Source organism: Hipposideros armiger, unplaced genomic scaffold (genome assembly GCF_001890085.2).
Source record: "Hipposideros armiger isolate ML-2016 unplaced genomic scaffold, ASM189008v1 scaffold_30, whole genome shotgun sequence".
In the NCBI taxonomy this organism is placed as follows: domain Eukaryota; kingdom Metazoa; phylum Chordata; class Mammalia; order Chiroptera; family Hipposideridae; genus Hipposideros; species Hipposideros armiger.
In genome coordinates, this window is record NW_017731380.1 from 5,378,784 (window position 1) to 5,406,547 (window position 27,764).

Consider the following 27,764-nt stretch of genomic DNA (forward strand, 5'->3'; position numbering starts at 1 on the left):
TTCCTTAGGAGGAGTTTCCCTATGAGGAGGGTGGCAAGAGGTTACAGCCAGGAGGGCTGGGTCAACCTTACATTTTTTACAGAGGTCTGGAATGTCCCTTAGGGCAAAAAACCCTGAACGTAGGGAATATCTGACCATTTGCCTTCCAGTCTGCAAAACCGGTCCAACTGCATGGTAGTATTGTGATTGATACTTCCCTCAGAAGGCCAGGTTTCCCCATCTTCCAACATGTATTGAGGCCATTCTGAGCAAAAGAAGTCCAGGCGTCGCTTCTTCAGGGTTTGAGGGTCAAATTTGTCCCAGTGTTTCAGGATGCAGTTCAGGGGGCGGGGTGAAGGTGCGTGAGGACCGATTGCTCATCTGTGGGGGAGGGAGAAAGAAAGGCGTCCCTTTGCAATTCACCTCCCAGTAACCTATCTGGAGCCTCCTCCAGGCCTCTGTGGAGCCAGGGAAACCTCGTGGCCGGTTCCAAGGCTGGGTGGGGGGACATAGTGTGTTAGGGATTTCCGTGCTACCTAAGCTCCACCTATGTTCCTGAGTGAGTGCCTGCGGTCCCTGCCTAAATGCCTGGCACTGGTTTGTGGGCCGATAAAGGCAGTAGCCAATAAGGTGTTTATGAGGTGTTTTAAAGTAGAGGGGTGTATAGCCCGACTTTGGGTGTCTTTGAAATTGATGGCGCAGTCAATGTAATGGTGGCTATCCGTATAAAGATGTTTAAGGAGGGAGTATATACTCAAAGTTTGTAGGGAAGGTACATGGTGTAAGTGAAGGGGTGCAGAAGGGGGTCACAATGCCGGAGTTGTAGGGGGGAGTACGTAGAGATATTAGAAGCCCCAAAAGACTTCAGATAAGACCTCTTCCTTAAGGTAAAGTGAGTCTGGAATAGGCGGCTTCCTCCTAGAACTCTGCCTGGTGGCTTGCAATAGCACAGGTGCAAAAGGAAGGTGGCAAAATATTCAGGACCTCCAGAGTGGAGCCCTCGATGACTGGGGCTACTAAACAGTCATTGGAGTACAGATAACACTAGGAGAGAGCACAAAAACAGCAGAGATGTAGAGTGGGAAATTCAGAACATTTCCATCTGTGCTTTAGAACTAAAAGGAGATCCCAATAGATGCTAAGAGAGGGTAGGCTAAATACCAGAAGATCTTATCCTGAGTGACAAGGGGTGTTCTGTAGAGACAAAGCTCCATGTTTTTACCTTAAGATGTCTTGAAGCTGGCGTGGAGTGTGTGCTGAGGAGGTCTTACAAGGAGGGGACCCTGGACCAGCATCTCAGAGGCTGGGGAGAGATAGTAGAAGCATGAAATAAAGCAGTAAGGGTTGGGGAGACGTTCAGCTAGCACCCTTATGGGCGATCGGGCTAGGAAGAGACCAGTGGGGCCTTCGGGTGTCAACTGCAGAGTTGCCGCAGCTGAGACTCCTCAGTTGCCCACAAAGACCTGCAACTCAGCCACGCGCCAGTATTCAATCTCCTCGCGGAAAAGAAGAGGCTACAGAGAGATAGGAGAGAGCAGCTGAGAGGAGAAGAGCCTCTGGATGGCACCCCTATGGGCAGTCGGATCAAGGGAGGACTCAGGGGGCCTTCAGGGTTCACTGCAGAGTTGCTGCAGCCGGAACCCCTTGGTTGCCATCAAGAATCCTTCGCCTCAACCTCACGCAGTCCTTGGCTTCCTCCTTACAAGAGAGAAGGCAGTCAGGCTAAGACTAACATTCCTCCAGCTTAGCACCAGAGGGGATTGATCAGAGCCTTTCTGCAAAGCCTGTCCTCGGAGTCTTAAGATTGGCAGCCACACTAGTCGCCTTTACCTGGTTGTCGGAGGCCCAATGTTTGTGTGACAGAAAAATATAGATGAAGGCCCACGAGTGGGCAAAGCAAATAGAAAAGCATAGATTACATTTACCTCTCCTTTGGTCCCGGGCGAGCCCCCAAATGATGTAGCATATTTCTTGTGCCAGGGTCATAGTCTCGTGAAGCCGAAGAATGGAGACATGGACCAGAGAGGTAAAGTTTGTAGCAGAGGATAATTTTATTAAAGCAAGAGAAAGGTTACAGCTCCAGAGAGGGAGGGGGTACCCGGAAAATGGGATGCCCACTAGCTAGGGTAAAAGGCTTGAGTTTTATGCTTTTTTTCTGCCTGGAAAGGAGAATGCTAAAATACTGGTGCCTGTTATTAAGGGGTTTATCAGGTTTGTTCTGTTGCCGAGCCTTGGGGAGGCCTTTGGTAATGTCCTCCAAAATGGGTTTGTTGCTCTGGGGTATGACTGATGTCTCCATTTCAGTATGAGAGAGTTACTCTATAATTTTGAAAAGAATGACTAGTTTAAGGAATGACCAGTGTTTTTATCTTATCTTTGTTCAGTCTACCAGAGAATTCTTAACTGCCTGCTATTGTACTAACTAACCTGTCTTATGAGTACCTAAAATAGCCTTGTACCTCTCTATTTCTGCCCCTGTACCTTGCTTATTCTGACAAGAATTCCCCGAAAATAGTTTGGTTACTGACTGGGGTATCCAACAGGAGCATAATTTTTCATAGGCCTAGGCAATTTCTTCTCATTTTTAACATAATGTTGTGGGGAGGAAGGGAATAATCTTTAGTTTTGGAACTATTCTGCAGAATTAAGTATTACACTAGATCTGCAAACTATATTAAAAACCTTTCCTATACACACATATACACTTGCTACAGCTTCTCTTTGCTCATGAAATTGAAACAAAACCAAACAAATAAACAGGTTGAAGGATAAAAACAAGGAAAACTGGGTGTGAGTGGAGGAGCAGAAGCACTTACCATAACCCAATTTAAAAACTTGAAGTAATTATTTCAGCAGAAGCAACCTACTGAAGACCAGTACTTCAGAAAAGTTAGAGTCTTAAGTGCTTCTCCTTGTCACCATAAGCATGATTCAGCATTTGGAATGAAACTATGTTTACTGTCTTTCAGTTTGAGAGTGTCAAATAACTTTGGTGCCACCTAACACTTTTCTCATTTGCCTAAGAAAACTTCAGGGCTGTCATGGGTTTTCAGCCTCACATGACCACCAAAATCTAAAAAAGCTTTCTTCTTTCCATTAGTTCCTATTTTACCAAAACCTAGGTTTGCCCACGATTAATTTATCTTGCTTTTATAGTATTGTCAAGTGACCTTAAGTTATCTTTTACAGTCTAATGTAGCAAAATGACTGAGAAGTTCTTCTCTTCCCAAGCCTGGAGAGTAGGTACCTAGCTAAGAGATCTGAAACCCAACTTCTGGGGGTGAACTTTCCCCAACATGAAGGAACCTCCTACTGGTGATTCTACCAAGCACGTTTTATAACCATCCACCACATGCCAAGGGCCAACTGTTTTCGGTCCTGCCCATTTCTAGTGTCAATATAAAATGTCCAAACCTGTAGAGAATTTTTATAAAAATTTGTTTGAGCCAGAGGACATCTCGAGAAGCAAGATCTCAGCAGGCTGAGAAAATGTTTCTTACAAAGGCAGTTGCAGCTTCTTTTTTTCATTTGGAATTAAGAAGGGAGCATAAGGATGATGATATGAAAGTAGTAGAAAGCAAGACAATGATTGGATTAAAGGATAGTTAACAAGATTATATGCTGTTTTGAGACTGGTTTCCCTTCTGAGGGGTCTGAAAAGAGGCATTTCAAAGGTGTTTTAATCTAGATGCACAGAAACAATGGACAGGGCTTGCTTACCACAAAGATAAGCCTTTCACTAAAGAAGGTATATGCCTGGAGTGTGACCACCCACCCTGACCTGCTCAGTTAGGTATTTATGATCAAATCACCCTGTGAGGTTACTTTCCATAGAACCTTTTTTTGGTCCACAAGAGAGAAACAAATTTCCCCCGTGTTCATTAGTCATCAAAACTCATTATAAAATTTATGTAATATAAGGATTAAAAGGGGTGGTAAATGTTATTAATGCCCACATTTTTGTTTTACAACTCATGAAATCAATGCCCAGAGGTATCAAGTACCTTATCTAAGGTGATTTAGTGAGCTAAACATATAGCCAAGACCAAAATGAGAAACTACTTGGTAGAAAGAGCAGTGTGTGGACTTCAAATCCATCCTCTTTCTAAGTTCTTTACTCTGGACCTGGGTCTCTAGCCTCCCCGAGCCTCAGTTTCCTCATTGGTGAGGATGTTACTAGTGAACATTCACATAGCGTTTAGTCTGCCAGGCACTAGTTTTAACAAGGCACATGTAATCTTTACCCTCAAGCAAATCTTTGAGTTTTTTGGGAGGTTTTTGTTTTGTTTTCACAAATGGGTAAGTTGAGGTTCAAAATTGTTAAAGAATATACCTAAGGTAACACAACTAGCCAATGACCGAACTAGGATTGAATGGGATAATATACGTGAAATGCCTGACATGTAGATTGTCAATAAAAGTACCACCAATGTCAATTTCCTTCCCTAAATCCCAGACACTCTGACTCTTGGTCCGATATCGAGCCAAGACATCTTTGTTCTGAGCCCTAATTGCTGTGTATGTTCACATATTTCTTACTTTATATATTTTTACTCTGGTGCACTTCAGTAGTTTACACAATTTAAGTACTTTATGCTCCTGTAATCTTATTCATTGTTAACAATAGTTGTGAGCACTAAGAAAATAACCAGAAATTAAACAAAGACTACAAGTTTACTACTTACAAAGAGAAAAAAATAGTATAGAGTTTATAAAAGATTTACAGTGCTATCCAGGAAAACCTTAGATCCTTGAGCAGGCCTGAACCAATGACTTTTGGGGCTTTGAGATTAGAACAGCCCATTTGGTAGGTCTCCACCTACTTGTTATTTGAATTCTTAACAGCAAAATTATAGACGTCTAAAAATAACCAAGGAAATCTTCCCACATCAGTGACCCGCAAAGAGTTAGGATCAAGAACGAGGTGAAAATATATGATCTTTGAAAAGATGAATAAAAACACTAAATATATTTTAATGGGTACTTTAACTTTTATTTCTGCTTTATAAGAATCTGTGAAAGTGTTTTTAAAATAAATTTTTAAGGCATCGATACAAAGTGGCACGAAGAAACTTATTTAGATTTAAAGGTCTTGAGGGCAAAGGAAATATGAACTTTTTCCCTAGGCAGGCATCCACTTTGTTCCTAAGACAGGGCAGCACTGAAAACAAGCTTCAGCAAGTGCTGATGATGTCAATTGACTAATGTTGTCTCTGGAAGATCGCCTCCTGTTTAATAGCAGCACGAAGGCTGTCGGTAAGCAGAAATGTCCCACCAAACTCATGCAGAGAACATGAATTAAGTATTAGGTCTCAGAACCAAAGCAAAATGGAGAAATGGGGTTCTTCAGAGTAAACGAGGTTCTGATTCAGTAAAAGAGGCAACTGAGCCAAGAGTAAACAGTCTGAGAAACTGGAGATTTGTTCAGCTCCACATCAGGACACCTGTTACATAACTTGGGGATGACTTGAATCTCAGCAGTAAATGCTTAAAATAAACTTGACCACTGTTTGTCATGTTCTAATATGGTTTTCTTTTTTAAATAAATGAATCTGAATAACGAAACTAGAACAACAATAGCCATGGACAGGGGTTATGTCTGTGCATGATTAGCTTGAAAATGAGAATGTTGTTAATTCAGCAGCCTTGAAACTTGTAGGCATTGACCTAATTTCTTCCAAGCCAAGAGGAAGACACTTTACACACAGGGCACATAGGCCAGAGAGTAACAGGTGCTGTTTCCTCAGCAAATACCTTGGCCTCAAAAGCTAATCTCCTTCATTCCTCCTCTATCAGCAAAAGCATTATGTGAAGCCAAAAAATGAACAACAGAAATACACAGACTCTTTGACAGTTATCTTTGAGTATCATATTGAAATTTATTTTCCAAATAACTCTTTCAGGGGGTGTAATAAAACAGAAGGAGAAAATGGTTCAACCAAACTTACGTCAAGGAAAAATTTGACAATTTAGTGGAACGTATATATTTTAATATTCTCTAGACCACGCTGTAAATAATCTCCTTTCCTTCCTGCCTAACTCTGAGCCCTGGCCAAGTTTCTGAGAACTGAGACAACTTGATATGTGATAAGAAGCTAGAAACTGGTGTCAGGGCATCTAAAAATATTTTTTTTTTCTAGTAAGCGTGGAGTAATGTGAGTTCTAAAAATACATTTCAATAGTCAAGTACGGAGGAAGGCAGTTTTTCCTGAGCATGTGCTCTTCACTGCCAACCTGGTTCTCCTCTGGTTTGGAGACAGTCCTATACTCACAAAGATGGCTTTCCTAACGTGGGTCAAAAAGTCCAGCAGGGTGAAATTCCAGCTTTTCTATCATTATGCTCACCCTAGACATGACTTACATATGTTCCTGATCTTAGGCTAGGTGAAAAGCAAATTGTCCCTAGGCTTGTGGAACTAAAGCAAAGACTCAAAAGTTAATCTTTGGCAGGGTGAAGAGTAGCCTCCCTGGAACCAGTGAATGTTACCTTATATAGAGGAGGAGAAGCAGGAGGAGGAGAGAAGTACTTTGCAGATATGATTAAATTAAACAGCTTGAGGTGGAGAGGTTATCTTAATAGGACCTAAATGCAATCACATGGATTCTTGTAAGAGAGAAGGAATAAGAGATTTCACACAGGCAGATAGTAAAAGACAATGTGACCATGGACACAGAGATTCTAATAATGGTGACACAAGCTGAGAAATGCCAGCGGCCATTAGAAGCTGGAAGAAGAAAGTAATGGATTCTCCCCTAGATACTCTGGAGGGCAGGAGGCCCTGCTGACCCCTGAGTTCGGACCTGTGATATTGATTTTGGACTTCTGGCCTCCAGAACTGTGGAAGAATATATTTCTGTTGTTTTAACCATCAACTTTGTAGTAATTTGTTACAGCAGCAATAGAAAACTGATACATTTTCCTACATCTACTTTCCTTTGGCACTAATGCCCACCTGTCTTTATAGAGCTAACCCTTTAGTACATTATTGGCACCGTGTAGGGTATTTTTCATTCAAGATGCCAAAGCAATTTACAACCATGTAAATGGGCTCAATTTTCTACCCCCTAGGGCATTCAAGCAATATCAGAACCTTCTAAAATTTGAAAAATGCCTGGGTCATTTTATTTTATATACTTTTTGAGCTTTCTGATAAGTAAAGAAATGCCAAAACAGGGTTGAAAAATTTATACTGTAATTTAAATACTACAATTAGCCAACTAATGTTTAGTAGAAGGAATACTGTCCAGATAGCTTCAATTAAAGTTAAGAGCAAAATTTTAAACTGGGGTCTCGGTAGACAGATTGCTGGACCCCTCAGATCTTCCTTCAAGCAGAACTCATTTTGCCATCTGCTGGAAGCACCTTCAGCAAGTGGCACCCACCTTCCAGCTCCTTCAGAATTTCCCTTTACTACAGAGAGCTACCTCATTCAAGGTCATTCCTTTCCTTGACAAGTACTTACTCTGTGGCTGAGTGAAGCAGGGATTGATGGGCTGTGTGTGGCCCCAGAAGTCCCTCAGGTGGTGACTGAGGTTTTGTTAGGCCTGTATCATGATTCTATTTCTCCCTCTGCCCCATCCTCCGTCTGTGCTCCTCCTATCACAAGAATATCTAATAATAACCTGCATGTCATACTCTGTCTGCTTCCAGAAAGCCGAACCTGTGACAGGATCCTTCATAAATGGGAGGCCCAGGTAACCTACACCTTTGAGTTTCCCAGAATTTTTAATTTATGCTTTCTCCTTGTTTTGACTTCTCCCTGGGACAGTACATTTCTGTCCAGTTGAAATAAAGAACCATTCCCCAGATCCAGGGGCTTCTTCCATCTGTTCTGCATATCTTAGGGCACAAGGGTTCTCTGAACTACACAGAGTTCAAGAGCATGATTCCCCAAATTTTTCTCACATCCTCCTTTCTTTCAGGTTTTTCTACCTGAGGTGTTCTTTAATCAATCAGTGGATATTTGTTTAGCACCACCTATGTACCAGGTGCTATTCTGTTGTACTAAGGATACAGGGGTATATGCTTTTATCACAAAGCCCAAATTGTAGCATGTGATAGACTTTAGGTCAACATTTACATTCGCCGCCCAGGCAAGGGAAAATAGTTGATTAAGCTAGGTGTAAAACAAATAAGGAATGGTGGGGTCTGTGACAAATTGGAGAGAGCATACCACATCCAAAGAGGTTAGCCCACTACCTTAACCCAGTGATGAAGCTTTGTGTTACAAGACAACGGGTATTAGCTGCTTCCTTATGTGATGTAATATAAAGTCCGCACCATGACCTCTGAATTATCTTTGACCCAAATGTTTAACCTGACTTCATCAAGTCTTTAGATATGAATTCTAATCCACAAGACAACTGACCACTTCAGCAAGACAATGCCACAGAAGAAAAGGAGAGATCAGGGAGTCTGATCTAGAGTGTAAGTGACTAATGTGACATAACCAAATGCAGTGAGTGTGTTTTAATTGGATGTTGGCTTGAAAATAAAATGTGTGTAAAAGACGTTTGGGGGACAATGGGGAAGTTTGAAAGTTGACTGAGTAAGGGGACATGAGGGAATTACTATTGTTTTGGTTTTTTGTTTTGTTTGGTATGAAAATAAGATGGCAGTTATGTAGGAAACTGTCCTTATTTTTATTTTATATATATAGATACATATATATATATTTATTTATTTGTTTATTTATTTATTTATTTATTTATTTATTTATTTTTAAGCTGAGCCATCCTGCTACCTGTTGGCAGCTCAGCGGCTGCTCAGCTCGNTTATTTATTTATTTATTTATTTATTTATTTTTAAGCTGAGCCATCCTGCTACCTGTTGGCAGCTCAGCGGCTGCTCAGCTCGGGCTGGACTCGAGCCACTGTTGCTCAGAGCTCACACTCTTGAGCGAGCTCTTAACCAACTGAGCCACTCAGCCGGCCCTAGCTGTCCTTATTTTTAAAAGCGTATGCAAAAGTATTTAAGGGTAAAGTAACATATCTACTTTAATATGGTTCAGCAAAAATATGACTATATAGATATAGGTATTTAACTTTATAATAATATAACAAAATATTAACAATTGTTGAATGTAGAGGCAGGCAAATGGATATTTTTTCTACTTTCTCATAAGCCTTAAGATGTTCATAATCAAAATCTTTAGAAAAGCATAAAAGGGGCAACCTTTATGGAGTTCTTGTCCATTACTGTTGTGAGGGAATTAGACCTAGTGTTATTAGATACCTGGAGTGTTCAAAAGATCTTGGAAATCTTGACTTTGTATGTAAAATGCTTTCTTCCATTTAAGAAAATATTAGAATCAAATTTAAAAACAAACAAACAGAAAACCCAGCAACAAAAAAACTTCTGTGCAGGCCTCTTCGGATGCATTTGGACGCTGAAGCTGACCTCTAGGCCTCTAATTGACCATCTCTGATTGAGATCCTCTGAAGCTTAACCCTGTTGTGCTGATACCTTAGCACTCTCGCCCTCCATCCCTGACTTCCTTCTTCCTCAAAGTGATCTCTAGCTTACATGGTCCTTTTCTCACTCTTGCTCTTCTTTTTGTTCCCAACTGGCCTCTGCCACTTTGCAGTTTCACTGAGCAATTGGCAGATAATGTGAGAATTAATCAGGCTGTGGATTTCTCTGGAGTATCAGGTGAATTAGCAAACTGAGAATTGTTTAATAATTATCCTAAGGCACTAAACATTATCCTAATGACCTAAAATAGTTATTAAACCTCCCCACTTAAGATTATTAAATTGCAACATCTGTCTTCAGGAAGCATGTCTATTGCAGGTAATATTTGTAAAACATTTACAACTACTGTTAGTTATATCTCAGACCCTATGATAAGGTTATAGTTTTTCCTTATTAATGGCTGAAAACACTAGGTACGGAGTCCTAAAAGTAACTTAAGTCCCCTGTATGAGGAGATATTAGACCAAGGCAAGCTTCCTGGATGACAGGCTGCTGCTTATCCAACTGTGCCGCGTTCTCTGCAGCTCTTGTTTGCTTTATTAGCTAATTACCAGGCTGCATATGCAACCCAGGTTCCAACTATATTAAGGGCTATTTACTAGCTAAAATCAATACCGTTTCGATTAGACACCTGGTGTGGCTTTTGGTAACTAAGCATTATTTGGGCTTCACTGCTTTTACTCCATCAGAGAGATGGGAAAGTGCTTTGTTTTGATTTTTTACACTTAGTGGCTACTGCTTTTAATGGTAGGCGATAAAGGGCAGTGGAGACTCGCTCGGCCATGGCAGAGACTAGGAACAAACACATGATATTTCCTACGCAAGAAAAGGGGCAAAGAAAACTGGCATGGCGATCGGTAACATTACTATTTTAAAGTTGCTTTTAGTTATAGAAACCTTTTTGGATGTCTGGTGTTCCAGGCATCACATTAGCCCTAAAAATACACAGGTGAATAAAATGCATTTTTGGCAACTTGGTCAAGTTGAAAGGAACTTAAAACAATAATTTCTGTGAAAAAAGCAAAAAGTAAATATAGAACTAGGTTTTACCATGCCAACACAAACGGAATGATTCATTCTTTTTAGAAAGAAAAATGCCGAGAAGGCCTTTTGTTTTTGATAGTGGTGAAACCAACCCCAAAGGCCCATTTTAATGTACGTACGGTATTTTATTACAAAAATAATCCGTTTTCATTTTGGAAACATGAAAATTTATAAACAAAAATGAGAAAGAAAAAAAAAACCCTATAATCCCACCACTCAAGTCACAATTAACCACTGTTAACTTGCTGTAAACACTATAACAATGTTTTCTTTGATATGCATGCACAACTTCTTAAATAATAAAAACCAAAAAAGTGTGACGACATGGGCTTTAAATCAGATCATTCAAAACCAGGTCTTGCGACTTACTATCTTCATGACTTCAGGCAACCTTATCCAGACCACCTGATGTCTGGAAGATTACTATCCTGAAAGAATGCAGGACTAACTTTTTTCAAATGTGTGTTGTTACTGTAAAAACCCTCAAACTTTTCTTTCTCCTTAGGAACACCAAGTATTGCCCAGTTGTGGTTTTGATTGGCAAATCCTAAGGCCTTTGAATAAACCTTTGCCATTTATTTCTAGCCAAAGCCCCCTGACTCTGTTGAGCTAGGTAGGCAGGGTGGTGGGGAGTGAGAGGGAAACATCCACAGGAAGGCGCTCATTATCTTTCAGTTGTTCTGAGGTGAGATCATCCTCTAAAGCAAGGCATCTTTGGGGCTACATAGATTGTAAGGACCAGTAATTTTTAAAGAGAACCTTGCAGGTCATCTAAGGAGAAGGATATAAAGAATAAGGGCTGAGTTTTTGTTTGTTTGTTTGTTTTTTCTTCTTTCAACCCTCAAGCATATTCTAGGTAGTCGGGGTCCTTATGAAATGCTAGCATGCACATGTTCACAATCCACAGCTCCAGACAGAATTTTCAGGAAAGGCAAACCACCGTTACCACTTACCCATTCTAACAATACCTACTCAACCCTCTCTGGGCTCCCATGAAAAGTACAGAACAATAAGCTGCTTGATGCAAAGTTGTTGTTTTATATTAAATGTATATAAGAATAACCTGGAACACTTATTTCAAAATGCTTCTTCCTAGGCGTAAAGGCTACCTACATAGATTTTGTTTCTGTAAAAACAAGTTGGGGATGAAGAATCTGCATTCTAATGAGCATCCCCAGCTAATTTAGATGAAGGTAGTCCCCGGACTGACTACACCATGTCGAAAAGACTACACCATATTGAACAACTCTGCTGTAGACCTTTGCTACTCAAAGGGCTCTTCCTGTTTAAGCAGCAAAAGCATCACCTGGGTGCTTGTTGACATGCAATCTCAGACCTCACCCCAGACCTACTAGACAGAATGTGCACTTTAACACGCTCTCTGGATGATTTGTATGTACACTACATTTTGATAAGCCCTGTTCTGTAGGTTAACTGTCAAAAAATAACCTGTGAGTAGATCCAACACAGAAAAAAATTTCCCATGGAAAGCAGAAGTCCCATCCATTTGGTTCTTGAGGGGCCCTAAAATCCAGATAATACTGGATATTAAGAAGATGCAGTAAGAAACCTTGTATCTCAGATTCTTTCTGGCATCAATTGAGTAATCTGTGTGAAAAAAATTCCCAGAAGGATAAACCTGTAGCATATAAGACCTCTTCACTAACATTCCAGGGAAAGTAATGAGAAAAAATGTGATATAAATGGCTATTAATAGTTCCCTAGTTATCTTCTTCTGCCTGTATATCAATTTCTAACTCTTTTCTAGGTATAAATGACTTTATGGGAGGTTACAGCAAGCAAGACTTCAACAGCTCAAAGTATGATCAATAGATGCTAAATGAAATAAAATTGGTTTGGGTTTTATTTCTCTTGTCAGCTTCTATTGACCAACCTTTTAAACTGTAAAATTATGCAGCTGCAACTAAAAGCAAATAGGGGCAATGATGGAGCTTTATTTAGCATTACTAGTTGATTTTAAGAGATGCAAAATTACTAGAAATACATCTTATTGAGTTACAAATTTCTTTGTGTTGGTCTCTTATGAAAATCTGGCTAGGGATAACCATCTTTGCATCAAATCTGAACATTTGTTAGGATGTCAAAGTTTCATTAAATTGTTAAATAATTATTTCAGATAGTTAAGGTGGGATTTTCAATAAACCCAAAGGAGAAAATATATGTTGGAACAAGTAACAATTTTGTGTCCCCCAATTTCTTACAGAAGTTTCAAAAGTTTGTTAGACCTTAAAGATGCAATGAACTTTAGTTTAGTTGTCCTCATCCTCTAAATTTTATTCTAGCTAAGGCAATGGTTGATTCTGATTAACAACAACAACAAAGACACAGAATTAACCATAGAGCACTTATAAGTTTTTGATTGGTACTCAAAATTATGTGTATTGATGCTCATTTCACCATAAAAATACTTAGGTAAAATTTAAGGAGATGGTAGGTTACCAGTCTCCATTCCTCGTAAAGCAAATTTAACCACATTCTGTCTCTTCAAACTTGTTATTGTTAATGATAAGGACAAAAATGATGCTAAGTGACAAAAGAGGTCAAGAAAAAAAAAAGCAGAAGAGAACTTCTGGGGAATGGAAAAGATCCTGATAAGAGCCATTGATGTAGGATATTTCTTGTGCCGGGGTGATAGTCTCATGAAGCTGAAAAATGGAGACATGGACCAGAGAGGTAGAGTTTGTAGCAGAGGATAGTTTTAGTAGAGCAAGAGAAAGGTTACAGCTCCCGAGCGGGAGGGGGTACCTGGAAAATGGGATGCCCACTAGCTAGGGTAAAAGGCTTGAGTTTTATACTTTTTTTCTGCCTGGAAAGGGCAATGCTGAAATACTGGTACCTGTTATTAAGGGGTTTATCAGGTTTGTTCTGTTGCTCAGCCTTGGGAAGGCCTTTCATAACGTCCTTCAAAATGGCTTTGTTGCTCTGGGGCATGATTGATGTCTCTGTTCCAGTATGAGGGAGTTACACTATAATTTTGAAAGAAATGGCTAGTTTAATGAATGACCAGTTTTTCTTATCTTATCTTTGCTCAGTCTACCAGGGAATTCCTGACAGTCTGATATTATACTAACTAACCTGTCTTACCATCACTAAGGAAGTTTTATGTCACTCAGATATATAAGTTTAAAGACAACAGTAAAAACAAGAAAAAGGGTTGGAATGCTGATTCTTTTCTCCTTAAAACTGGAAAGAAATGCTATTTCTTTATGAAACTCAGCTTCGTTATCAGCTATAATACTTTATGGTTCATTTGGCTAGTCAGAGAGAATGGGTCTCTGAGGAAATCTCTTGGTTGCCGCTTTATGATTCGTGGTATAATAATTCTCAAACTTTTAATAGTTGCACATGTTCTGCACTGTCTCAGCTTATCTGTAACTGGTGTTGTGACTGGACCAGACTTTGTGGTTCTTATGATTGCAAGGCCCTCTTCAACAATAATCATCAGGAAACTTTGAAAAGATAGAGGTTTATTACCTACAGGACCTGGAAGTTATACGGCATACCTGGGGCCACACAGAGAGGTCCTGTGTAGAGAGAGGGAGCACAGCCCTGGCTTCTCTGCTTTTATTGGGCCAAAGGGTGGGAGCTTGGGGTTTCGCCTGCTTACTCTTCATTGGTGAATTTAAAACATAACAGGAATTAAAAATGTGGGGAGAGAAAACAAACAGGTAACCCACATGGTCAGTAATTGAAATCTACCAAGATCTCTAAAACAAAGGTTCCCCAACTGGGGAAGGTGGCCTCACTCTTTATCTAGTCATGTGACTGTTTATTCCATACAGCCATCTTTGAAGTGGATGCCTTTTTGAAATGGATGCCTGGGCAATCAAAGCTTAAGTCATTCATTTGCATTACAAAAAGAAAAGACCAAACAAACAAATGTCAGAGTTTACAGCACCATTCCTCACTATTTTTGCTTCCTTTGTTATGAACATTTTTCTTCAAAATCAACCTACTTTTTAACTTAACTTACTTTTAACTTACATTTTATTTACTTATTTATTTTTTTAAAAGATGTTATTGTGGAGTTGGGGGAGGGGAACAGCATTGGGGAATCGGGGGAAAGGGAACAGACAAGTTGCTGTCCTTTTGTTCTTCAGTCTAGTTGTGGAGGACGTTGCTTCACTAGCCCATGTTGGTATTGTGATCATTGCACTCTTCCCAGCTGAGGCAGATTGGTCACTAGCCATTGGACGGCCTCTCATGGTGGCTCACAGCAGCTCACGCTGGCTGCCATTCATTCACAGTAGCTTTACGGCAGCCCCACTGCAGCCTACTCAGTCGTCGGTGACTCTCGGCAGCCCAGCTCCAGGTCGAGCTGTTGTTCACCATCTTAGCTGTAGAGGGCACAGTGTCACTGACCCTAATGTGGGATTCGAACTGGGGCCCTGCTGCTCAGAGCTGGCCTCCCAAGCCAGCTCTTAACCAACGTGCCACTCGGCCGGCCCTTAACTTACTTTTTAATCAATTTACTTTGAATCTAATTTCCTCCTAAGAAATAATTTTCATAAATTAAACATTAATATAAACAAATTAAAATACATTTAAAATTTTAAGTTATCCATATGCCACCTAAAAGCATCTCATGATCCAACAGCATTTGGAAAATCCTTACATTATCAGTGCTCAATAAATATTTGGTAAATTAAGGAATAAATCTTATTTTTAGCACCTTGTTTAAAACTTGAATGCACAAGATGAAAATGGAAAATTATTGCCTATTTATTAAGACTTTGCCCTAAATCAACCATCATTTTCATCTTATGTCATATGTTTAATTTTATGCAGCCACAGTCTCAAAGTTTACCTAATTACTCATATTAATCAAACAATATTTTGTAACTTTTCAGTGGTCCTTTTTTATTGATCTTTTATGTTACAAAGAATGAGATCAAAGAGAAAAGAGAAAATGGTCCAAAGGGAGATTCTTCTGAGTAAATTTGATTAATTTACCCTTCTATGAATACTTACTTTATGTGAGGCAGTATGCTATTTTCTAAATGAGAAGATAAATAAGATTTAATCCTGAACTCAAACTGCTTAAAATTCTATGAGGAAACCAGGCAGTTAAACAGATAAATGTAATTCAGGGTGATAAACTTTTTGTGAGAGGTAGGTACAGGAATAGAAAGGAGTGAGAGACCAACAGTGCCTGAGGACAGTCAAGGTGAGATTTCAGTGGAGCCAGGTAGTAAAGTAACTAAGCTCCAGGATCTGGCACCTTACTGGAAACTTGAGAATCACTTTTAAAATACATGAATAGGGGCAGCTGGGTGGCTCAGTTGGTTAGAGCGTGCTCTTAACAACAAGGTTGCTTGTTCTACTCTTGCATGGGATGGTGGACTGCGCTCCCTGCAGCTAGATTGAAAACGGCGACTGGACTTGGAGCTGAGCTGCACCCTCCACAAAGATTGAAGGAAAACAACTTGACTTGGAGCTGATGAGTCCTGGGAAAAAACACACTGTTCCCCAATAAAGTTAACAAACAAACAAACATACAAAACAACAAAAAAACCCCACAAAAAACACACATGAATAAATGAAGGACTAGAGTCAGCTGTTAACTGCATAGATAAACAGAAAACAATCAATCCAGATCTAATCTTTCCAGTATGCTAGGAAAATGAGTTTGAAATTTAGGATATGAACATAAGGTGACTTTGAAATATTCTCATTTCATTTTAAACCATGAACCTGATGCATTTAACTATTTTTTTTTTCAGTGTGGTTACAAAGGATGAGTTCTTTTAATTCTTACACAAGTGAAATTTGGGGGGCTGAGGGGGAATATTAGATGAGGTAAAAGACCTGTGATCTAAGGGCCGGCTGAGTGGCTCAGTTGGTTAAGAGCTCGCTCAAGAGTTTGAGCTCTGAGCAACAGCGGTTCAAGTCCAGCCCGAGCTGAGCAGCCTCTGAGCTGCCAACAGGTAGCAGGATGGCTCAGCTAAAAAAAAGTAATAATAATAAAAAATAATAATAAGACCTGTGATCTGCTGCCAGCTCTGCCAGTAACAGGCCACCTGTTCTTAGTCAAACCACAGCCTCTCTGGGTCTAAATTTTTCTCCACTTTGGTGGAATCCAACTTAGGATTTTAGTTGCAAAATATATTCAGAGTCTAACAACTTCTCAGCATTGTCATTGCTACCGTCTTGGTCCCAGCCTCCATCATCTTTTGCATGGATTACTGAAATAACCTCTTAACTTTACTCATTACTTCCTTTCTTGCCCCATTCACTCTTTACTCAATTCAACAGCCAGTCCACTCCTGTTAAGTAAAACCAGGCCATTCTTCTGCTTAAAATCTTCTAATGGCTTTCCTTATCATTCAGCACCAAAGCCAAAGTCCTCACCATAGCCACCACCTACACACCTATCTACTGTCTCCTCTACCATCACTTTCCCCTCCCTCATTCCATTTCAACCTCAGGACCTCTGCCATTTCTTAGAAAACAGCACTTTCCACCCTTTACATGATTTATTTTTCTCCATATCACTTATCACCATTTAGAGTCTATACATTTTGTCTTATCTTTTTTTTTTTTTTAAGATTTTATTGGGGAATTGGGGGAGGGGAACAGCGCTGGGGAATCTGGGGAAGGGGAACAGACATGTTGCTGTCCTTTTGTTCTTCAGTCTAGTTGTGGAGGACGTCACTTCACTGGCCCATGTTGGTATTATCATTGCGCTCTTCCCGGGTGAGACAGATTGGTTGCCCGTCACTGGACAGCCACTCACACTGGCTGCAGGCTGCTCTCGGTAGCTTACAGGAGCCCACTGCAGCCCTACTGCAGCCTACACTGTCACCAGCCACTCACAGCAGCCCAGCTCCAGGTTGAGCTGTTGTTCACTATCTTAGCTTAGAAGGCACAGCGTCACTGGCCCTAATGTGGGATCCAAACCGGGGCCCTATTGCTCAGAGCTAGTGTTCCAAGCCAACTCTTAACCAACCAACTCACCCCTCTGCCGGCCTTGTATCTTTTTGTTTTATCTCTCAATATTAGACTGTTAATGCCACAAGGGCAGGGGGTTTTTTCTCTTTTGTTCATAGGTGTATTGTCAGTGACTCAAAGAGTGTCTGAAACATAAAAGCCCTACAAAACTACTTAATGAATGACTAAAGTAATTAATGAGAAGTGAGGAGTTTGGATTAGACTTCCTTCTTGTTCTGCTCTTCCACATTTGCATAATAATAGCACAGGTGTCACTATAGTGTCTAAAAGACAGGAAAATGGGAGCACTCATCATCATAATTATATAATTTCTGAATTTCGTTAGATGTTATGTAATACCTTTATGTTCTTATTTAACAACATGTACGAAAGACCTATTGATCCCTTATGGGACTGTAATTGTTATTTAGAATATATGTGGAATTGATAACATTCCCCACTTTTTAAACATCTATGGCATAGGATTCACAATCATTTAAAAAGTAAGTACTCATTAAAGTCATGGTAGTACTAAATAACCTTTGAAAAACTTTTCAGAATCACCCACTTTGAATGTAAAAAGTTGATTTCTTTTTAAATAAAGTTCACCAATAATATGATGCTGCTACTAAAGCCATTGAAATGTCACAGAGCTGTCGAGCTAGAAAGTAACTTGAGATCATTTGGTTCACACATTTTCCATAAAGCATGTGAATATCTAAGATATTCAGAACCCACGTATTTCTTAGGATAGGAACACATTTAGATATAGTTATAAGAAGCATTATGAATACTTCCAGATAGTAGACCTATGCTTTAAATTTTAATGTGAAAGTTTGACCTCACATTGGTTCTCTCTTCTGCTTCAGCATCAATTATTGTAGAAATGATGGCTTTAACTTTCAGTTTATATAAAATTTTAAAAATAAAAAACATAGTTAAGTAGTAAACTGTATGTTATTTATGTTCAACAACTAGTACTCTGCTTTAAAACATCAGTTCTGAAAGCAGTTTCATTTAAAACACAACCATTAGAGTAGACTAATGACAAATGTTCTCTGTAATTGTATTACAGTTTTTTAATTTAAGTAACAACCAGAATGATATCAAGACCCTGTCCTTCAATTATAAGGATCATCAAACTTTGTCTCCAAGTGATTTGTACACTTGAATCAAAACTTTTAAATTTAACATTGCAAATTGTTTAATCAGAAGTGCTGAATTTCTGAGGCAAACTCAATCCAATTGAATACTTTCTGCTGATTCACTAATTATGTTAAGTATATAAATCACCTTGTCTACATTCTCCATACTCATATAGAAGAAATTTCAAAATTTGCAATGAAAAAAAATTTGTATTTCAGTCCCAATTCTTCCTCTTTAAAATAGTAGCTTTATTTTTCTAACCCTCAGTTTCTACATTAGTAAAACAAGGAAATGTTACCTATCACAGAGCTGCTGCAAAGCAAAATGCCTGTGGAAGTACTTTGTCAGCATGAGTATACTATGACTATAAAGGGCCATCACGATTATTAATTTTGACATCACCTCTCCCAAAATAGCCCCAAAAAGTCTAAGCAAAGATTATGAAATACAGATGAAATAAAGAACTGCCATTTTTGCCAACTCAGCAAAAATATATGTTGGCTACTATTTAGTTTCTTCTCTCAGTTTTATGTTTATTTGTCCTTATAACCAGGTTACTCATCTTTATACTGATTATAAGCAGGTTTCATAATATTGATTCTTATTGATTATCATTAATAGCTAACATTTATTGAGCTAAGATTATTATGTGCCAGACACTGTGGAAGAAGTTTATATGCGTTAGCCCATTTACTTCTCACAACAACCCTATGAGGTAAGTATAGTTGCCTGCCCATTTTACCAAGGAAGAAAGTGGGACAGAAAGGTATAGTAATATCTTGGTTTGTGAGCATAATTCGTTCTGGGAACAAACTACTCTTATTGCAAGACACCGCTCGTTTACCACGTTAAAATGTATTAGAAATGTTTGCTCGTCTTGCAGAACACTTGCAAATCATGTTACTCGCAATCCAAGGCTTTACTGTATTAATAAATGCCTTGCCTAAGTGCACAGAGCTAGAGATCGAAATGGGATTTAAACCTTGGATGCCTGACCAGATCCTGTATTCTTAACTATTATACCATGCCACAAGAGTTTCATACAATTTGCCTGCAGTACTTTAGAAGGTAGACTGATAAAGCCTACCTTTTTATTTCTCAACACTGCTAGTAGTGGCTTTGGTTGGTTACCAGTGTTCTTAAGTGACTTGGGCAAGTACTTTCACTCAAGATGGTAAACTAAGCCAAGGAAACCACTTAATATCTGAGTGGACTTGGCTTTTAAGGCAATGAATGTTTCTGGCCAGCCATAGTATTCCTTACGCTCATAAGGGATTTAATAGGAAGAATTCTTTACAATGATTCAAACATTTAAATGGTTTTTTTTTTTATAATATGTATTGGTGCTATACTATAGGATCATGGAGTCAGAATGTGGCAATTATATTTGGGATTCCTTAATCTTCTGAAGAACAATTTGGTTTTAATGACCCTTAAAGTTGTAGTAGAAGACATCTTTTTAGCTTGATGTCTTCTAGCTACTTGGGGCTAAAGGAAAAACTATTAGAAATGTCCAATTGCTGTATTGCTTAATATTCAGAACTTAATATGACTGGAAAGTTGTACAAATTGAATACAGAGTAAATCTGTTATGAACTATAGACCAGTTGCCAAGAGTATAAACTCTGGAGTCAGAATCTGAACCCTCCACTTTTTGAAGGATCTTTAGCAACTTATTTAAGCCCTAGTTTTTCCATCTGTAACTAGAAGTGTTCTAGTTTTTGGTAATTATTTTGCTGTTAGTTTAAGCTGAACAAAGAGTGGTTTCTTAAAAATACTATATGTAGTTTTAGTTATCTTCACCAGCCCTATTATTTTTCTTTTTTTTGTTTGTTTTTTTGTTTTGTTTTGTTTTGTTTAAAGGTTTTATTGGGTAATTGGGGGGAGGGGAACAGCATTGGGGAATCGGGGAAGAGGAACAGAAAAGTTGCTGTCCTTTTGTTCTTCAGTCTAGTTGTGGAGGACGTCACTTCACTGGCCCATGTTGGTATTATCATTGCACTCATCCTGGGTGAGGCAGATCAGTCGCTGGCCACTGGATGGCTGCTACAGAGGCTCACGGCAGCTCACAGCAGCTCACACCCACTGCCAGCCAGCCCCACTGCGGCCTACGCCATCGCCAGCTCCAGGTCGAGCTATTGTTCACCATCTTAGCTGTAGAAGGTGCAGCATCACTAGCTCTCATGTGGGATCCGAACTGGGGCCCTGCTGCTCAGAACTGGCATCCCAAGCCAACTCCTAACCAGCGTGCCACTCGGCCAGCCCCCTATTATTTTTCTTGCACTGCATAGAATTAGCCTTAGAAGTGGGGGGGAAAAAATCACATTAAATTGGAAATAATTTGTCTGTGTTAGACATTCAGTTAATTGACCAAAGGAAATGTTTCTTTCACCAGCATAATATGCTTTTTGGGTAAATATTGTATATATCTATATTATAGATAGATAAATAGATTGATAGAGATATATACTGGAGGAAAGGGGAAAAGTGAAGAGGTCTCAAAGTAACAAATAGCAGTATAAACCTTTTAAGCATAAATTCAAGATAAAATGGTCATGAATGCTAAGGAGCAAAACAAAGTCAAACAATATATGGCTTTCCAATACAGCCTCTTTTGGTAAATAAGTATAAATAAAAAATAAAACACAGGTTTTAATGGTTCTTAGTATTCAACCAAAGTTAAATCTTTTAGTTTCCACTGAGATATTTTACTCACTTCCACATCTTCACTGCTAGGATAGCTCAATCCTGGAAGGCATTTACAAACAACTCAAAAGATAAATTTGTCCATTATATTAGCATATACTTACGGAAAACTAAATTTGTGAAAATGCTGAGGGGGCAGAAAGTTGTATCAGGCATTGCCTTGGCCCTACTCTCCAGGCCAGTGGCATCCATTCTGGGACCTTAGCAACTATGCTGAATGGAGCCTAGGGGGCATTGGATTAAGCGAGATAAATACCCAAAAAAGAGAGAGTACCAGGAAACAAGGTAGTTGGGAATCATATCCAAGAGCAAGTCTGGGGCTATAGGGAGGAGAGAACAACAGAATACACACCCCAAAAGCCAGAATTTGGGAGCAGAGATGCTATGGAATACCAGCACCAGCAAAGTGGGAACTGGGTAGGCAGGTTTGAACACAGGGAAATTAGGTCTTTCTATGACCTGCTATGCTGTTTTTTATGAGTATTCTCTAGGTGTAAACAAAGATGTTTGGAAGACAATTCACCCCTGATCAGGAAGGCTTTGCTTGCCGCTTCACCTTACATTGTACAGTCTCAGTGTTACCTAGAAACGAGAGTCTGGCTATCCAACATATTCTAATAATAGGGAAGTGTTAGAGGCAGCAAAAATTATCCCCTAAGCAAGGAGCAGAAGCAGTAGAACCAGATATAACTTTATCAATGCTATTAACAATGCTATTTTTGGGAAAGGGCTTGGGGATACTTGGCTTAAAACAAGAGGCAAGCTTTAGCTATGTACAGCTCTTCCAAGGATGAGAAAGTTCTGGTCCATGGTCCCTATTCAATTCCTGTGACAAGGATATGTACCCATTGTGAAGATGGAAACATGAAGTATTTCACAAACTGATGCCATTTAGCATTTGAATTTACAATAAATTCCCCATGCTATAACTCCCTGTTTACCAATATCCATTAAATTACAGCCTCATTTCTCTTATACTTTGATCATAAGAAGAAAAGTGCTCTGGTTGTGTATAAATAATAATGCTGATCAAGGAGAACAGAGTAGTTTGAATTGGAAACCAAATAACTGCCTTTCTTGTTTTATGTGCATCTGACTCAGAGAGATGGTTTTACTCTGATTGTTCCAACAAATGAAGTTTCTGAGCTTTCAAAATTGAAGACCAGACCCTGAGCTATGAGAAAGTAACCAAGGAAAATGCGTCATGGTAAACACTGTTGGAAGGCATTGAGCCTAATTTTAGCCTTGAGACTTGCCTTCATTAAACTTCAAACTAATAACTGATAATTACCCACTGAATTAAAGATATTCAGATAATTGTTTTTTTTAAATAATGTGTATTGTTCCTATTTATTACAAAAATAATATATGTAGATTTTTTTAAAATATGGATATACCAGGGCTGGCTGAGTGGCTCAGTTGGTTATGAGCGCGAGCTCTGAGCAACAGGGTCGCCGGTTCTATTCCTGAGAACACGTGCTCCTAACAACAAGGTTCCTGGTTCAACTCCTGTATGGGATGGTGGGATACACACACCCACAACTAAGATTGAACATGGCACCTTGAGTTGAGCAGGGCCACGAGCTGCTGCCGGGAGGCCAGCTAGCGACTGGACTTGGAGCTGAGATAGCTGCACCCTCCACAACTAAGATTGGAGGATAACAACTTGGCTGTTCCCCTTCCCCAATTCCCCAGCACTGTTTCCCTTCCACAATTCCACAATAAAATCTTAAGAAGAAAAATATGGATACCTCAAAACTCAAAATTTAAAATTGCCTGTAGTAATTATTAACATTTATTGGGTCCTTACTATGTTCCAATAACTGTTCTAAGTGCTTAAATATATTAACTCATTCTTTTCTCAAAACAACCCAATGAGGCTGGAACTACTGTTATCCCTATTTAATAGATTTTAAAACTAAGGCAAAAAGATTAAGTAACCCACCAAAGCTCACACAGCTGGTAAAAGGCAGAGTGTATATAAACCCCACACTATGCTGGTCCTATAATCCCCTCTTTCATACAGTCCTCTCCCTACAATTAGATACATTATTTTCCTTGCATGTGATTATACTATACATACTTTTTTTTTTTTAACGAGCTTTTCTTCCCCCCATCCCCACAATACCACAGCACATCATGCAGGTCTTTAGAGACAAAGCCATGTGGTATAACCATAGATACTAGAGTATTATTGTTTCCATGTTCTTTCAATTGACAAAACTAAGAAACATCATGTTTTTCCTTATCATGACTTCTTTAGTAATAATCTCCAGTTCAAATTCAGTAATGCAGAGCTCTTTTTCATATTTCTCCAAACTATATTTTTATGTTTTTCTCCAAAGTGAGAAACTTAGTACTGCAAAACAACAATCTATTACTCATTTGCAGTATCCTAAAATACCCATAAAATAATTTCTAGAATCAAAACATCAGTACCATTATTAATAACACATCTATCATGTAAAGTTCGAGATTTTTTTGCAACTTTTTTCCTTAGAATATATGCCACTAAGTATATATAGTTAAAGCACTGTATTTAAATGTTACTTAAGTTAATCATTTGTGGTTATGTTTTACATACAGTTACACTCCTTGGCTTCTGTTTACGTTCAATTTCAGGTTTACTTTCTTCATCATTTCTTATTAAATATTATTATCTGAATATGTTTAAATGGTTAAAATACAAAGCTACATAAAAATGTATCCTCAAAGATGTCTTACTCTCCTCTGCCTCATTCTCACATATCCCCTATAGATTTCTCCTTCTTATATTTCCTTTTGGGAAACAAACAAAGGGTAAATGTATGTGTATGCATGAGAGTGTGTGTGTGTGTGAGTGTGTGTGTGTGTGTGTGTGTGTGTGTGTGTGTGTGTGTGTGAATGCACAGCTGATGAGGCACATGGAAACTTGGGTTACATTTATAAATGAACACAGTAACTTTAAGAGCAAATCAGAAAATTCACAAAGTTAAGATGATTAATAGACTAGGTATTTGACAAAAGAAATGCATAGACAATGATATTTACATGATTGAAAGTGAAAATAAAATATTTCATTCCTCCCTAAAGTCTTTCTTATTTGTATTATACATGCCTCTGCCATCTTTCATGAGCATTAGTTATATTTAATGCCTCTAACCGTTAAAGTTATCATGAAGATAGAACTATAGGCATTTAGATTATGAATTATTCTGGGAACTTATCCTAAGCAAAAATGGAATTAAAAAAAATAGTCATCAATTATTTCATTATCTATGGACCTTCCTGAAGAAGTTACACCGTAATTTATTTAAGGAACTAGTACATTCTTAAATTATTTAAATACTTTTACTAAGCTTCCTTAAATTAAATCTCTGGTAACTAGGATTTACTTTTGGAGAAGAGTTTATTTGTGGACTTCAGCTCTCCTAAATATTCATGTTGAATAATTTCTTGACTTTCTGGCATGAGATCACTATTGAGTATAGACTTTAGTTGCTTAAATTGTAGGAACTGATTAAGGTGAGAATTCACATTAAGGGTGATGCTAATGTTATTAATAAAAAAATATGCTAGTCTCTGCCAAGTCAAAATTTTAAAACTGTAACATTCTAATTGCTGAGTTTCTTCTTCCTGCTAACCTGACTTCTTAGTTTGATAGGGCTGCCATAATAATAAACCACAAACTATGTGGCTTGAACAACACATTGAAATTCATTGTCTCACAGTTCAGGAGGTCAGAATTCTAAGATCAAGGTATTGAAAGGATTGGTCTTTTTGAGGGCTATGAGGGAGAATCTGTTCCATGCCTCTCTCCTGGTTCCTTGCTGGCTTGCTGGCAATCTGTTGTTCTTCAGATTGTACAAGCTTCGTTCCAATCTCTGCTTTCATCTTTATATGGCATTCTCCCTGTGTGTGAGTCTGTTTCTGTGTCCAAATCTTCCCTTTACATACATTCAAACTCATAGTGGATTAAGGCCCACCTTACAACCTCATCATAATCATCTCCAAAGACTATTTAAAAAAAAAAAAAAGCAGCAGCAGCCACATTCACAGATAGTAGGGGTTAGGACTTCAACAGATGAATGTTTGGGGGAACACAATTAAACAAATAACACCTGATAATAAAGTGTACCAAAAGTTACGAGTATAATGTTCTATTGTATTTTGGGGGTAATTTTGCAATGTTTGAATATAGTATGCTCAGTGCTACCATTGCAGGATATGAGAGAGAGAAAGAATGTTTTTAAATATTTCAAGACCTCAGAGTTTTCTACCAAAAAATATTAACTAGTATTAATATACATATATATTGATAAGTATTGATAAGTTACTTTGCATATGCAAATCCCAATGTCAATCAGAATATGTGAATACAGCCTTTACATACAACACTGTGTTAGGGACTACTGAAAAGCAATTACACAAATAAACAAACAAAAAACTATATAAAAGTTTGTCTGATGTATTAGGGAAATATGAGTAACAATAAAATATACACATAGCAAATATTTAAAAGCTATATTTTGGCAGTGACTAGAAATATTGCAGGAGCTAAGAAAAGGAAAATACAAATGAACTTTGTTAATATACAAACACTTTGAAAAACCAATAAGAAAATGAGAAACATTCTAGTGAACAGGGTTCACCAATAGGGAATTGATTAAATTATGCTCCATCCCACTACCACGGAGTACTCTGCCATTATTGTAACAAGGGCAGATCTGCCTGTGCTGAAATGCATATAGAGAGAGATAGGTTAGACAAAAATCATTAATGGCTGAAAATTTTAAGAACTGGGTTCAGAAAATGGAAAAGACAAGAATGCTACAGTGAAGGGTGAATTTTACTTTTGATTTTATACCTTTCTGTGCTGTTTGCATTTTTATAATGTGTATGCTTACTTCTGATCAGTTTTTGATTAGGGGAGCTCATTTGCCTAGAGTTGAATTAATTATACTTCTCTGTTTATGACATATTATAATCATTTCACCACACCTCTTCGTTGTTTTGTTTATGTTTATCTATCTATCTATATATCTACCTACCTATCATCTATCTACCGAGAGATTGGTTAATATATATTTTATTCACTTTTATTCCCATTTTCATATTCTATAAACCATCACTATATTGTGTTTAACATACGTCTTTTTGTTGCTCTGTGATACATCTAATCTGCTCCTGCTATGTGCTGCCTACAAGTCCTGCTGTCTGTACACCATCATTATTCACTTGTCCACTCTCCCAGAGGACACTTAGGTTGCTTCCCCAAGTGACACTGCAATGAATATCCTTATACAAATACCTTTATTGACCACATAAGAATTTATTTGCAATAAAAACCCACATGGATATGCTAAGTCATGGTTTACATGTAACTTAATTTGTCCAAGTGGTGCCAGCTGCCCTGCCAAATGGCTGCACCCATCCACATGCCCACAGGCAGTACACCAGGGTCACATGTCCTCATGTCGCTGCCCACACTTGGCATTGTGAAGTTTTATAGTGTTGTCTAGTCTAGTAGGTATAAAGTGATATCTCCTTTTTTAACTTGAATTCCTTAGATAACTTTAAAATTTTAATGAGAAAATGTCTAATAATATCTTTCCAATTTACTCTGCTACAACTTCTCTTACAACTCAACTATGTGTTTGTTTCACTTACACAAACTTGTATATTTTCTCTACAACCTGACACTCATCGCCTTCAAAGCAGTACACAAAGTTCATAGATTATTAGTGCTGAGAAGAATCTTGGTGATCTAGAACGCTATCCTCATTTTAAACGCAAGGAAACTGAGGCCTAGAGAAAATAAATGACTCACTTTATGAAAATAAATAAAATAAATAAGATTACCATTTAACAAATAATATTAAAGGGGTGTGAGGGGCAGAACCAGAACTGATAAGCAGCAAGGTGCAGGGTGGAAGAGGCAGAGCTTTGGAGTCAGACAGAAAAAGGAAAACAAGATGGTTGGAATAGTTGAATAGGCTTCCCAGGGGATGATAAGGTTGAAACTACGCTTTGAAAGATGCACAGAGAAGAAGAAGAAATGTTCCAAATGGAGAAAGTGACCTAAACAAAACTGTTGTTAGAAGGGAAGAGCAAGCTGTGTTTTGTGCATAAAGGAGAGCAGCAGGAATGTACGACAGCACTAGGTAAAATGGGCCTGGAACTTGGGGAGTCTGGAGGCTCCAGCCAGGACTGGTTACATAATATTTAGGGCCCAGTGCCAGATGAGAACGCAGGGTTCCTTATTCAAAAATTAAGAATTACAACATGGTGACAGCAAAACATTAAACCAAGTGTGAAGTTCTATGAGACAGCACAGGCTCCACACTGAAGAATTTCGCCCTGAAGCTAGCTAGCAAGGTTTAGAAAATGTGGTTGGAATTAGGGTTTAAAGAAGTTTGTGAGCAAAGCAGTAATATAATGAAAGCAATATTTAAAAAAATATAGACCTCTGTGGGAAGGAATT

General features: G+C 38.5%; 1 long non-coding RNA gene across 1 annotated transcript; it reads right to left on the reverse strand.

The window, feature by feature from the left end:
* Positions 1–76: 76 nt before the first annotated feature.
* LOC109379853 (uncharacterized) lies at positions 77–7,518 on the reverse strand. The gene is made up of 3 exons (XR_002123288.1): positions 7,443–7,518; positions 1,202–1,282; positions 77–360 (listed from the first exon to the last, which is right to left on the reverse strand). It is a non-coding gene; the product is annotated as an uncharacterized LOC109379853 (long non-coding RNA).
* Between the last annotated feature and the right edge of the window lie 20,246 nt (positions 7,519–27,764).